We start from the raw sequence: 14,325 nt of genomic DNA, 5'->3' as shown, positions 1-14,325 counted from the left end.
TATATGTTTCTCATGTATTTAGTACAACCAAATTCGATTTATTTCTCGCATGCATAACAATACAAAATTGTACCCACTACAATTGAACATCACATTGCATAATTGAACCAAATAGTTAACTAAGCACCACAACAAATGAAACAAACAGTTTACTCAACATCACATTGCACAATAGAAGATACTAGAAGATCAAATAGTTAACCATACCTAGTATTCTTGACAACTTCGAAATATAGCAATTGCATTTGTTTCTCATGTATTTTGTACAATCAAATTCAATTTATTTCTCACATGCAAGAGAATATAAAATTGCACCCACAAGAATTGAGCATCACATTGTAGGATTGAACCAAATAGTTAACTGTACATGACAACAAAATAACCAAAAAGTTAACTGAGAACCACATTGCACAATAAAACATACTAGAAGATCACACAGTTAACCATACCTAGTATGCTTAACAACTTGGAAATATAGCAATTGTACTTGTTTCTCATGTATTTAGTGCAGCCAAATTCGATTTATTTCTTGCATGCATAACAATACAAAATCGTACCCACAGCAATTGAACATCGCATTGCAGAATTGAACCAAACAGTTAACTAGACAGCACAACAAATGAAACAAACAGTTAACTCAGCATCACATTGCACAATAGAACATACTAGAATATCAGACAGTTAACCGTACCTAGTATGCTTAACAAATTTGAAATATAGCAATTGTATTTGTTTCTCATGTATTTTGAACATCCAAATTCAATTTATTTCTCAAATGCAAGAGAATACAAAATTGCACCCACAAGAATTGAGCATCACATTGTAGGATTGAACCAAATAGTTAACTAAACATGACAACAAAATAACCAAACAGTTAATTAAGCACCACATTGCACAATATATCGAACATATATAGTAGAGGATCAAATTTCGTAGTAATAGTACACAGGACAATTCACTAGAATTTATAAAGGAAAGGCAGGAGAAGCACATGCAATAGGTGAACCGAACATGCTTAACCGGCATAGCTAGCTAGCTGAACATAGGTCCCCATAATGAGCTAAAAGACAAGCTACTCCTCGTCATCGGAGATATCGATGATGATGGGTTCCTTAGACTTGGACGCACCTCACGCCCAGTCAAGTCCCGTACATAGGAAGCTATTAAAAAAGAAATAAACTAGAAAATCCCATAATAACCAGAATCATCTAACCATCGAATCTAGTCGGCCATTATCATTAATTAGATCTCAGCCAATGAATTTTAATAATGCACCCCACACCCAGTCAAGTCTCGTACATAGGAAGCTCTTTAAAAAAACGATTCACACCTGCTCACGTCCCGTGCATAGGAAAATCTTTAAAAATCCCATAATAATCGGAATCAAATCTCTTAGATCCCATACATAGAACGATCTTTTAAAAATACCAAGCCCATTCACATCCCTTATATAGGAAGATATCATTATCGTTACCTAATAATAAAACATCGACCGCTTCTGGTCGTAGGTTGTCAGCAATTTTGCAGAAAAGGCCCTGATGTTTTAGGTATTCAGCCCACAGTCCACATTAGCCTGACCGTATTAAAAAAAGTGTTTCGTACGCAGAGTTGCCCAATGTTGAAACTGTAGCCCCACACGAGAACGTAGGGTTCCCTCAACCGCCACGCCCCGTCCCTCCCACCCTGTGGTGCATGGGGTGGGGGGAACCGGGCGGCGGCAACAACATGATCTCCGGCAAACGGCGGGGCAAGAAGTGGGACGGGATCCGATGGCGGCGGCGAGATCCTGTAGACTAGTGATGAGCGAGAGAGATGGACTGAGAGGAAGTGAGATGCAGGGGAGAGAGAGGGGAAGGAAGGAGAAAAGGAGGAGCAAGGGCAGTTGATAATCCCCAAGTGCAAGGAATCATGATAGGAATTTCCAAAGCTGGAAGTGATAAGTATGGAGTGTCGAACCCACAAGGAGCTAAAGTTAAGTTCAATATTCTCTCAAGTCCTATCTGCCACTGATACGACTCTACATACACCGAACGTTTGCTTCCATCTAGAAACGAGAAATAAAACTACGTTATGGGTATGAATAGGATAACTTTGCATGATATCGGAGAACTAAAATATAAAAATAGGTGTTGTTAACATAAAGTTAGAATATATTACTATAAATTATAAATAGCGAGTGTGGAATAATGATAGATCGGTGTGTGGAATTATCCTAGGCAATTGTTAACATGATCAGTGGTTGTTATTGCAATTTTATATGAGGGGGAGGCATAAGATAACATATTCTCTCTTCTTGGATCATATGCACTTATGATTGGAACTCTAGCAAGCATCCACAACTACTAAGTTCATTAAGGTAAAACCCAACCATAGCATTAAAGCATCAAGTCCCCTTTATCCCATACTCAACAACCCCCTTACTCGGGTTTAAGCTTATGTCACTCTAGCAACCCACTATAAGCGAATCATGAATGTATTGCAACATCCTACAACGGGAATCCTTCATGTGTGCGCTGCACGGAAGGCACCATAGGACAGCACCAAAATAAAACATACAACTCAAATCAATCTAGATCATCAATCAACCCAAAAGACAAAAGAAATCTACTCAAAACATCATAGGATGGCAACACATCATTGAATCATAATATGTGGCATAAAGCACCATGTTCAAGTAGGGGATTACAGCAGGGTGCGGGAGAGTGGACCACCAGAAAGAGATGAGGAAGGTGAGGAAGATGGTGATGTTGATGAAGACGATCACCGTGGCGATGGTTCCCCCGACGGAACTCCGGCGCCACTGAGAGAGGGGGAGAGGGTCTCCCCGTTGTGCTTCCTCCTCCATGGCCTCCCCCCTAGATGGGGAGAGGTTCTCCCTCTGGTCCTTGGCCTCCATGGTGATGATGGCCCCCTTCGGCTTCCTCCTCCATGGCCTCTGGTGATGATGGCCCCCTCTGGCAGGTTGCTGGAGAGGTCCTAGATTGATTTTTCGTGGCTACAGAGGCTTGCGGCGGCGAAACTTTCGATCTAGGTTTATTTCTGGGGGTTTTGGAATTTATAAGAATATTTGGCGTCGGTCTCACGTCAAGGGAGTCCACGAGGCGGCACCCTTTCTGATTCCTCGTGAAGCTTCTGGTCCAACTCTTGTACTTTGGGGTTCTCTTTTGGTCCATAAAAAATCATCGTAAATTTCTAGCCCATTCCAAGAGCTTCTATTTTTGCACAAAAAAGGACACCACGGTAGTTCTGCTGAAAATAGTGTCGGAACGGGTTAGTTCTAATCAAATCATACCAAAACCATATAAAATTGTTGTAAACATGGCATGAATACTTCATAAATTATAGATACGTCGGAGACGTATCAGCAGTGTGGTGTAGGAGAGAGAAGAGGGCGGAGGCAAAGAGGAGAAGGAGAGATGGCAGGGGAGGCCTGTGTGGTTGCTCCAGTGATGGCATCCGGCGTCGGTTCATACCTCGGCGCGCAGCCGCAATCCCTCTCCTCCATCGTCCCCACATGGTGTAGGCTGCTGCAATCTCACTATCCCAGCGATGTCCGAGCTGCGCACCGCTGCAAGTACCAAAAAATGATACAAAATGATTATAAAACATCCAAGATTGATAATAAAACAGCATGGAACAATAAAAAATTATAGATACGTTGGAGACGTATCAGCATCCCCAAGCTTAACTCCCACTCGTCCTCGAGTAGGTAAGTGATAAAAACAGAATTTTTGATGTGGAGTGTTGTTCATCAAGTCATATCATATTCTTTTCTTTATAGCATGGACATTTGGACTTTTATGTGATTCAAAGCAATAGTCTAGTTTTGACATAATAATTTAGATACTCAAGCATATCAACAGGCGACCATGTCTTTCAAAATATCAATGCTAAAATAAGTTATCCCTAGCCCATCATGCTCAAACATTGATCCATTCATGAAACACACTTGAATATTAACTACACCCAATGCTTGAGCACGATCATATTGCCTCCTAGTTGGTGCTTTTTATAAGAGAAGATGAAGACTCCAATTTCAAGAATAAAAATTGCATAAAGTAAACGAAAGTCCCTTCGTAGAGGGAAGTAGGGATTTGTAGAGGTGCCAGAGCTCAAAGAGAAACTTTTGAGATAAAAACATTTTGGGAGGTGCATCTGTCCCACCAACGAAAACCACTTAGAGTTCCAAACACTTTCCATGCTAGATATGCCATAGGCGGTTCCCAAACAGAAAATAAAGTTTATTCCTTTTTCCACCATAACTTTGACTTTCCATGGCTAGCCGTATCCACGGTTGCCCTCCATACCAACACTTCCACAGGAATTTATTATTTGACAATATAAAGTAAATTCATTTTTGTTTTTGCATTTCGGGACTGGGCACCCCTAATACCTTTACCTTACTCTCGTGCAATAACAAGTGAATAAACACTCATATTGATAATAACACATCTAACATGGAAAATATTAGCCACACCTCACCGCTCCGCGAGCGAAACAAACACACAAAAGAGAAGTTTATTTTGAAAATTAGAGATGGCACATGCAAATTTGCTTAGAACGGCAAAGGAATACCGCATATAGGTAGATATAGTGGACTCATGTGGAAAAAAATGGTTTAAAGGATGTTGGATGCACAAGTAGATGTCATACTTAGTGCAAAATGAAGGCTAGCAAAAGATTGGGAAGAGACCAACAAAGAAACGAATAATCTCATAAGTAAGCATTAAGCATAATTAACACTGAATAATGCACCACAAGTAGGATATAATTTTCATTGCATGACTATTGACTTTCGTATTTGCATAGGGAATCACAAACATTAGCACCAATATTCTTACTAGAGCACAATTACTCATCAACATAACTCATATATCACACCATCATATCTCAAAACTATTACTAAGAATCAAGTTTATTTGTCCAATGATCTTCATGACATTTTCTTTTACTTTATCCTTCTTGGATATCTATCACTTTTGGACTAATTTTCATGTGTTGCTTTTCATAAGCTCAATCAAATATAAGTGAAGATCATGAGCATAACAAATTTTCTTTCTCTCAAAATAATTTAAGTGAAGCAAGAGAGAATTTCTTCAAAATTTTACTATCTCTCAAATAAATCTAAGTGAAGCAAGAGATCATTTCTTCAAAAATACTAAGCACACCGTGCTCAAAAAGATATAAGTGAAGCACTAGAGCAAGTCCTAGCTCGTAAAAGATTTAAGTGAAGCATAGAGAGCAATTCTAACAAGTCATGACATAATTTTGGCTCTCTCAAATAGGTGTGTCCAGCAAGGATTGATAACTTAAAACATAAAATAAAACAAGCAAAGACACATATCATACAAGACGCTCCAAGCAAAACACATATCATGTGACGAATAAAAATATAGTCTCGAGTAAAATAATAGTTGTTGGAAGAAAGCGGGGATGCCACTCGGGGGCATCCCCAATCTTAGTCGGTTGCTCATTCTTGGATAATAACTTGGGATGCTAGGGCGTCCCAAGCTTAGTCTCTTTACCTCCTTCCTTCATCCATCGTAAGATAACCCAAAACTTGAAAACTTCAATCACACAAAAGTCAACAAAGACTTCGTGAGATCCGTTAGTATAAAAATAATAAACTACTACTATAATTGTTGTATAAAACCAATTCATATTTTTTTGCATTATATCTACTGTATTCCAACTTTTCCATGGCAAAAACTCATTAAAGAAAACCATAGAGCCATCAAAATAAACATACAACGCAAAGAAAACAGAATCTATCAAAACAGAACAGTCTATAGCAATCTGACTATTTCGAATACTTCTGTAACTCCAAAAACTCTAAAAATTTAGGATGACTTGAGAAATTTGTATATTGATCTGCTGCAAGTGGAATGGGTATTTTATTGCTCCCTGGTAAAAGATGAAAATTAATTTTGTGAGAGCAAACTTTCTGTTGTTTTTTAGCAAGATCAAACAACTATTGCCCAAGAAGATCCTGAAGGCTTTACTTGGCACAAACACTAATTAAAACACAAAAAACACAATCATAATAGTAGCTTAATTGTGTTAACACTCAAGAACAGAAAGAAAAATCAAAAATAATTTTTATTCGTTGGGTTGCCTCCCAACAAGCGCTATAGTTTTACGCCCTTAGCTAGGCATAATTTTAATTGATGCTCGCAAGGATGAGAATAATTGGAACACAAAGAGAGCATGATAAAACATGTGATGAACACATTTAAGTCTAACATACTTCCTATGCATAGGAATTTTATAGTAAAATATATTAGCAAGACAAGCAAGATCTAGAATATGCATGGAAGAAAACAATAGCAATCTTAACATGAAGAGAGGTAATTTAGTAACATGAAAATTTCTAAAAGCATATTTTCCCCTCTCATAATAGTTATATGTACGGTCATAATTAAATTCAACAATATAACTTTCACATAAAATATTCTCTTCATGATCCACATGCATGCAAAGTTGACACTCGTCCAAAATAGTGGAATCATCATCAAATAAAGTCATGACCTCTCCAAACCCACTTTTATCAAAAATTTCATAAGATCGAACACTCCAAATATGTGGGATTATTATTACCTAAAATTGACACTCTTCTAAACCCACTTTCAATATTATTATTGCAAACATATTCATCATGAGGCTTAAATAAACTTATAAGATCATAAGAAACATTATCACCCCAATCATGATCATTGCAATAAGTAGTGGACATGACAAAACAAGCATCCCCAAGCTTGGCGTTTTGCATATTATTAGCACAATTGACATTAATAGAATTTATAGTAAAATTATTGCAATCATGATTTTCACTGAAGGAGCTATCATGAATCACTTCATAAATTTCTTCATGAAAATTTTCAGATTCACGATTCTCAAGCAAAATTTCATAAAGATAATCAAGTGCACTCAACTCACTAGCAATTGGTTCAACATAATCAGATATTTTGAAAAGATTAGCAAGTGGATGAGGATTCATATAAATAGATTTTTAGCAAGCAAAGATGCAAGAAAATAGAAGGCACATGGTAACACAAGCAAAGGTAGCAAACAAGAGTGCACAAAAACAGATCCGGCAAGAAAACGGTGACCGGAAAAAGAGAGGCGAATAAAACGACAAATTTTTGTGAAGTCGGGGAGAGGAAAACGAGAGGCAAATGGCAAATAATGTAAATTGCAAGGAGATGAGATTTGTGATTAGGAACCTGGTTATGATGAAGTTCCTCCGTGGAAATGGCGCCAGAAATTCTCCTTGATGACAGCTGGAACTACGTCGGTATTTCCCCGGAGAGGGAGGGATCATGTAGCACAGCGACGGTAGAGTATTTCCCTCAGTTATGAAACCAAGGTATCGAACTAGTAAGAGAACCAAGCAACACAACGTAAAGCCCCTGCACACAAATAACAACACCTCGCAACCCGACGAGTTAAAGGGGTTGTCAATCCCTCTTGGGTAACGGCGCCAGAAATTGGCATGTGATGGGCGAAAGTTATAATAGATTGAAATAATAGATCGCAAATAAAATAAAGTGCAGCAAAGTATTTTTGGATTTTTGTTTTAATAGATCTGAAAATAAAAGAAAGGAAAAAGTATATCACAAAGGCAAATATATGAGGAATAAGACCCGGGGGCCGTAGGTTTCACTAGTGGCTTCTCTTGAGAAAAATAGCAAATGGTGGGTAAACAAATTACTGTTGGGCAATTGATATAACATCAAATAATTGTGACGATATCCAGGCAACGATCATTACATTGGCATCACGTCCAAGATTAGTAGACCGACTCCTGCCTACATCTACTACTATTACTCCACACATCGACCGCTATCCAGCATGCATCTAGTGTATTAAGTTCATGGAAAAACAGAGTAATGCAATAAGAACGATGACATGATGTAGACAAGATCCGTTTATCTATATGGTGGTAGATATAGATCTCGTCTTTTTATCCTTAGTAGCAACGATAGATACGTGTTGGTTCCCTTTCTGTCACTGGGATCAAGCACCGTAAGATCGAACCCACTACTAGGCACCTCTACCCATTGCAAGATAAATAGATCGAGTTGGCTAGACAAAACCCGAATATCAGAGAAGAAATACGAGGCTATAAGAGATCATTCATAAAAGAGATCAAAGAAACTCAAATACTTTTATGGATATAAAAACATAGATCTGATCATAAACTCGAAGTTCATCGATCCCAACAAACACATCGCAAAAGAGTTACATCATATGGATCTCCAAGAGACCATTGTATTGAGGATCAAGAGAGAGAGAGAGAGAGAGAGAGAGAGAGAGATGAATCCATCTAGCTACTAACTACGGACCCGAAGGTCTACAAAGAACTACTCACGCATCATCGGAGAGGCACCAATGGAAATGGTGAACCCCTTCGTGATGGTGTTTAGATTGGATATTGTGTTTCTAGACTCTGCGCTGGCTGGATGAATATTTTGTCGACTCTCCTAGGGTTTTGGGAATATTTGGGTATTTATAGAGCAAAGAGGCGCTCTGGGGGGCACCCGAGGTGGGCACAAGCCACCTGGGCACGCCAGGGCCTCCTGGCGCGCCCTGGTGGGTTGTGCCCCCCTCAGGGCACCCCCAGGTGCAACCAGGGCCCATCTGCTTCCTTTTGTCCCATAAAAAATCATCGTAAAGTTTCGTGCCATTTGGACTTTGTTTGATATTGATTTCCTGCGATGTAAAAAACATAGAAAAAATAGGAACTGGCACTGGGCATTATGTCAATAGGTTAGTACCAAAAAATGATATAAAATGATTATAAAACATCCAAGATTGATAATAAAACAGCATGGAACAATAAAAAATTATAGATACGTTGGAGACGTATCAGCATCCCCAAGCTTAACTCCTACTCGTCCTTGAGTAGGTAAGTGATAAAAACAGAATTTTTGATGTGGAGTGTTGTTCATCAAGTCATATCATATTCTTTTCTTTATAGGATGGACATTTGGACTTTTATGTGATTCAAAGCAATAGTCTAGTTTTGACATAATAATTTAGATACTCACGTATATCAACAGGCAACCATGTCTTCAAAATATCAATGCTAAAATAAGTTATTCCTAGCCCATCATGCTCAAACATTGATCCATTCCTGAAACACACTCGATTATTAACTACACCCAATGCTTGAGCATGATCATATTGCCTCCTAGTTGGTGCTTTTTATAAGAGAAGATGGAGACTCAAATTTAAAAATTAAAAATTGCATAAAGTAAACGAAAATCCCTTCACAGAGGGAAGTAGGGATTTGTAGAGGTGCCAGAACTCAAAGCATAAAAAATCATCGTAAAGTTTCGTGCCATTTGGACTCCTTTGATATTGATTTCCTGCGATGTAAAAAAACATAGAAAAAACAGGAACTGGCACTGGGCACTATGTCAATAGGTTAGTACCAAAAATTGATATAAAATGATTGTAAAATGATTATAAAACATCCAAGATTGATAATAAAAACAACATGGAACAATCAAAAATTATATATACGTTGGAGACGTATCACAGCCCACGGTGATGGAGGATGCTAGGGCCCATCGTGCCATTGAGGGAGACCGATGAGGATGTCGTGGCGAGAAGGCGGGCCACCCAGTCGCGCCACTGCGCGCTGAACCCCGGCTTCTGGAGCAGTTCGAGTAGGTATTCCCAAGACACGGTCTCGAATGCTTTCACGATATCAAGTTTCATTAGGAGGCACAGTGTCTTACGGTGATGAAGGGCACGGACAGAGTTCTGCACGAAGAGGAAACTGTCGTGGATGCATTTTGTCTTCAAAAATGCTGTTTGCGCTGGTGAAATGATGGAGCTGATGATGGATGCTAGTCTAATGGATAGGACCTTGGAGATGAGTTTTGCGATCGAGTGGATTAAGCTGATGGTCTTGTAGTCTGTGACCTCTATCACCCCGTCCTTTTTTTGGCAGTAGGACGATCGCCGTGTTGTTGATCACCGACATGTCGCCTCCCGTAAGGTGTTAGAACTGGTGAAAAGCCTCCATGACGTCCTCTTTGATGATGGGCCAGCACAAACGGAACAAGGTGTCATTGAAGCCGTCCGGTCCTGGAGATTTCTCCTGTAGAGATTTGCAGATCGCCACCCAGACCTCCTCCTCGGTGAACGGGTTGTCGAGGCCGGCCGCATGCAGAAACGACAGGTGGATGGAATCCCAGTCTATGGTGCAGCTATGAGACGGCGTCGTCCCCATCATGGAGCTGAAATGCTCATGTATGGTCCGCTCCTTGTCATTGTGGGAGGTGGCAATGGAGTCTCGGGAATGGAGGGCATGAATTAAGTTCTTTTGTCACCTAGAGTTGATATTTGCCTGGAAGAATGCCGTCTTTGCGTCGCCCGTGCGGGGCCAGGTGACGCATGATGCATGCCGCTTCCGTGCCCTCTCGATCATGGTGAGGCCGACGACACGCAACTTCAGTTGTTTCCGCAGCTGGAACTTACCGTTTGACAGTTGTCTGCTTTCATGGGCGATGTCGAGTCTCAGGATGATCTCCTTCGCAATGTGCATCTGGAGTCTTGTCTCGCTGAAGAACCATTTTGCCCAAATCTTCAGATCTCTGGCTACTCTACTAAGTTTTTTGTTGAGTCGCTTGAATGCACAGATGGAGGCAGCCGGGCAATCCCACGCGTGCTGGACCGTGATGTGGAAGCGAGGGAACCCCGGCCAGAAGGAATCGAAGCAGAAACGGGCCGTGTGGCGGTGCACGGCTGCCTCCGATAGCAGGAAGGGGCAGTGGTCAGAGCACGACGTGGATGCTACATGGAGGAGGAAGGACGGGAACATAGAGTTCCAAGCTACATTGCAAAAGAACTTGTCTATGCTAACTAGGGTTGGAGACATGCGCTCGTTACTCCATGTGAACTATCTATTCTTGCATTTGATCTCCTTGAGCCCCGCCATGTCGATCGCAGTCCAAAACTTGCCCATGATCCTACGGTCTATGTTGCTATTGTTCATGTCTCTCGCTTCGTAGATTAGGTTGAAATCGCCGTTGATGAGCCAAGGGTCATTTGGGGTCGGCGCTACTCGCACGATCTCAACAAGGAACTCATCCTTCCTCCCGTCATTGACAGGCCCGTACACTGTCGTCATCCAGAACGAGGTCGTTGTTGCTGCAGTCATGACCTTGGCTGTGATGGACAAGCGGTCGATCGCATGTGATTGCACATCTACACGGTTTATGTCCGAGAAGATTGTCGTGCCTCCCCTAGTGCCCATGGCCGGAAGAACTACGCAGTCAGCTAGCCTAGCTCCGCCTACTTCCCTAACTAGTGATCGGCTCCATTCGTCGATCTTTGTCTCTTGGAGGCAGAGAAGAGAGAATTTGTGTGTTTCCGCTGTCTCATTCACTACTGCTCCCCGGGTTGGCCAGTTGAGCCCTCGTATGTTCCAACTCATCACTGGGCAGTTTCTGTCAATCATGGGGAAACAAGTGATAGCTCCGGCAACTAATCCTACTAGAAGGGAAACACAAGTACACCACCATCGATCCGGGGGGTCGGCGGCGGCCTCCAATAGGCCCCAAATTCCATCGTTGATCATCTACGTATCTACTGCAAGAATTGCCTAGACTGTTAGAACACACTGAAGATCATAACCTACCTAGCCAATCGCTGGGGGTCTAACATCGGGAGGGGGTGGCCTGTGAGGCCTCTTTGTCGGGTCCGTGCATGCCCGTCGCTATGTCAAGGTTGGTGAGCTTGGCGATGGCCTTGATGTCAGCGTCTGACAGCTGCTCGTCAAAGCGGCGGATCAGCGCCTTTGCCGCCTTGGCTGTCATGGTCTCCTTGGGCCCCAGGATGCCAAGGCCAAGCAAGATGTGTAGCATTGCCCGCTGGCTGACCGGAACGTTGGACGGGTTGCTCGCCTGGGGAGCTCTCTGGCGAGTCGAGGCCTTGGCAGGCCTGGTGCACTTCGCGGTCTTGGCACAAGTGGGGGCCTTCCCTAACACCGACGGTGTGGCGCTGGCGAACAACTAGTCCGGGGCGTCATCCCCGCCAGCATCAGCAATCCGCAGGTGACACACCTGGGAGGTCCTCGCACTGAGCTGCAGGGAGTGCGTGGTGGCCGCCCTAGGGGTGTGCCGAGCGAGGGAGAGGGACGGGCCCATGTTGATGTCTTCCTCATTGTTGCTGCCAGCGTCCGTGTTCTCAGCAAAGCAGAGTGGCCTGTCAATGGTTGTTGCGGCTGCCTTGTCTACCGCGGCAGCCCTTTGGTCTGCCAGTGGCGGAGGCGGCAGCTCCTTGTCCACTCCATCAAAGAAGGCCACTGATGAACCACACGTATAGGGGATCAATTGTAGCTCTTTTCGATAAGTAAGAGTGTTGAACCCAACAAGGACAAGAAGGAAATGACAAGTGGTTTTCAGCAAGGTAGTGTCTGCAAGTGCTGAAATTGTAAGCAGCAATGTAGTTTGATAGCAAGATAATTTGTAATGAGCAAGTAACGATAGTAGTAACAAAAGTGCAACAAGGTAGCCCAATCCTTTTGAGGCAAAGGACAGGCCAAAATTGCCTCTTATGATAAACAAAGGTTCTTGAGGGTACACGGGATTTACATCTAGTCACTTTCATCATGTTGGTTTAATTCGTGTTCGGTTCTTTGATAATTTCATATGTGGGTGGACCGGTGCTTAGGTGATGTCCTTACTTGAGAAAACCTCCTACTTATGATTAACCCTCCCGCAAGCATCCACAACTATGAGAAAATTATTAACAATAAATTCTAACCATAGCATCAAATTTTGGGATCCAATCGGTCCCTTATGGAATAGCGCATAAACTGGGGTTTAAGCTTCTGTCACTCTCGCAACCCATCATCTAATTGCTACTCCACAATGCATTCCCTTCGGCCCAAATATAGTTAAGTGTCATGTAGTTGATGACCCACAAGTATAGGGGATTAATTGTAGCTCTTTTCGATAAGTAAGAGTGTCGAACCCAACGAGGAGCAGAAGGAAATGACAAGTAGTTTTCAGTAGGTAGTGTCTGCAAGTGCTGAAATTGTAAGTAGTAGGGTAGTTTTATAGCAAGATAATTTGTAACGAGCAAGTGATGATAGTAGTAAAAAAAGTGCAGCAAGGTAGCCCAATCCTTTTGAGGCAAAGGACAGGCCAAAACGGTCTCTTATGATAACCAAAGCGTTCTTGAGGGTACACGGGAATTTCATCTATTCACTTTCATCATGTTGGTTTAATTTGTGTTTGCTACTTTGAAAATTTGATATGTGGGTGGACCGGTGCTTTGGTGATGTTCTTACTTTAATAAACCTCCTACTTATGATTAACCCTCCCGCAAGCATCTGCAACTACGAGGAAAGTATTAAGAATAAATTCTAACCATAGCATTGAACTTTTGGATCCAATCCATACCTTATGGAATAGCCCATAAACTGGGGTTTAAGCTTCCGTCACTCTCGCAACCCATCATCTAATTGCTACTCCACAGTGCATTCCCTTAGGCCCAAATATGGTGAAGTGTCATGTAGTCGACGTTCACATGACACTACTAAGGGAATCACAACATACATACTATGAAAATCTCAAACACATATCAAATTCACATGATTACTTGCAACAAGATTTCTCCCGTGACCTCAAGAACAAAGGTAACTACTCACAAATGATAAACATGCTCATGATCAGAGGGGTATTAAATAGAATATTGGATCTGAACATATAATCTTCCACCAAATAAACCATATAGTAATCAACTGATGTAATCAACACTACTAATCACCCACAAGTACCAATCTATAGTTCCGGTAACAAGATTGAACACAAGAGATGAACTAGGGTTTGAGAGGAGATGGTGTCATTGAAGACGTTGATGGAGATTGCCCTCCCCAAGATGGGAGAGTTTTTGGTGATGATGATGACGATGATTTCCCCCTCCGGGAGGGAAGTTCCCCCGGTGGAATCGCTCTGCCGGAGGGCAAAAGTGCTCCTACCGAAGTTCTGCTTCAAGACTGCGGTGTTCCGTCCCGAAAGTCCTCCCCTTATTTTTTCTAGGTCAAAATGACTTATATAACAAAAGATGGGCAGTGGAGGTGGGTCGAGGAGGGCACAACCCACCAGGGCGCGCCTGGGCTCCCTAGCGCCCAGTTGGGTTGTGCCCACCTGGTGGGCCCCCTCCGGTAGTTATTTGCTCCAATAATTCTAAAATAATCCATTAAAAAATCTTCGTGAAGTTTCAGCTTGTTTGGAGTTATGCAAAATAGGTGGCCCAGCGTAGCTTTTCCAGGTCCAGATTTCCAGCTGCCAGAATTCTCCCCCT

This window comes from Triticum dicoccoides, chromosome 6A, assembly GCF_002162155.2.
Source record: "Triticum dicoccoides isolate Atlit2015 ecotype Zavitan chromosome 6A, WEW_v2.0, whole genome shotgun sequence".
Classification (NCBI taxonomy): Eukaryota; Viridiplantae; Streptophyta; class Magnoliopsida; order Poales; family Poaceae; genus Triticum; species Triticum dicoccoides.
Note: the sequence above shows the minus strand (reverse complement) of the source record.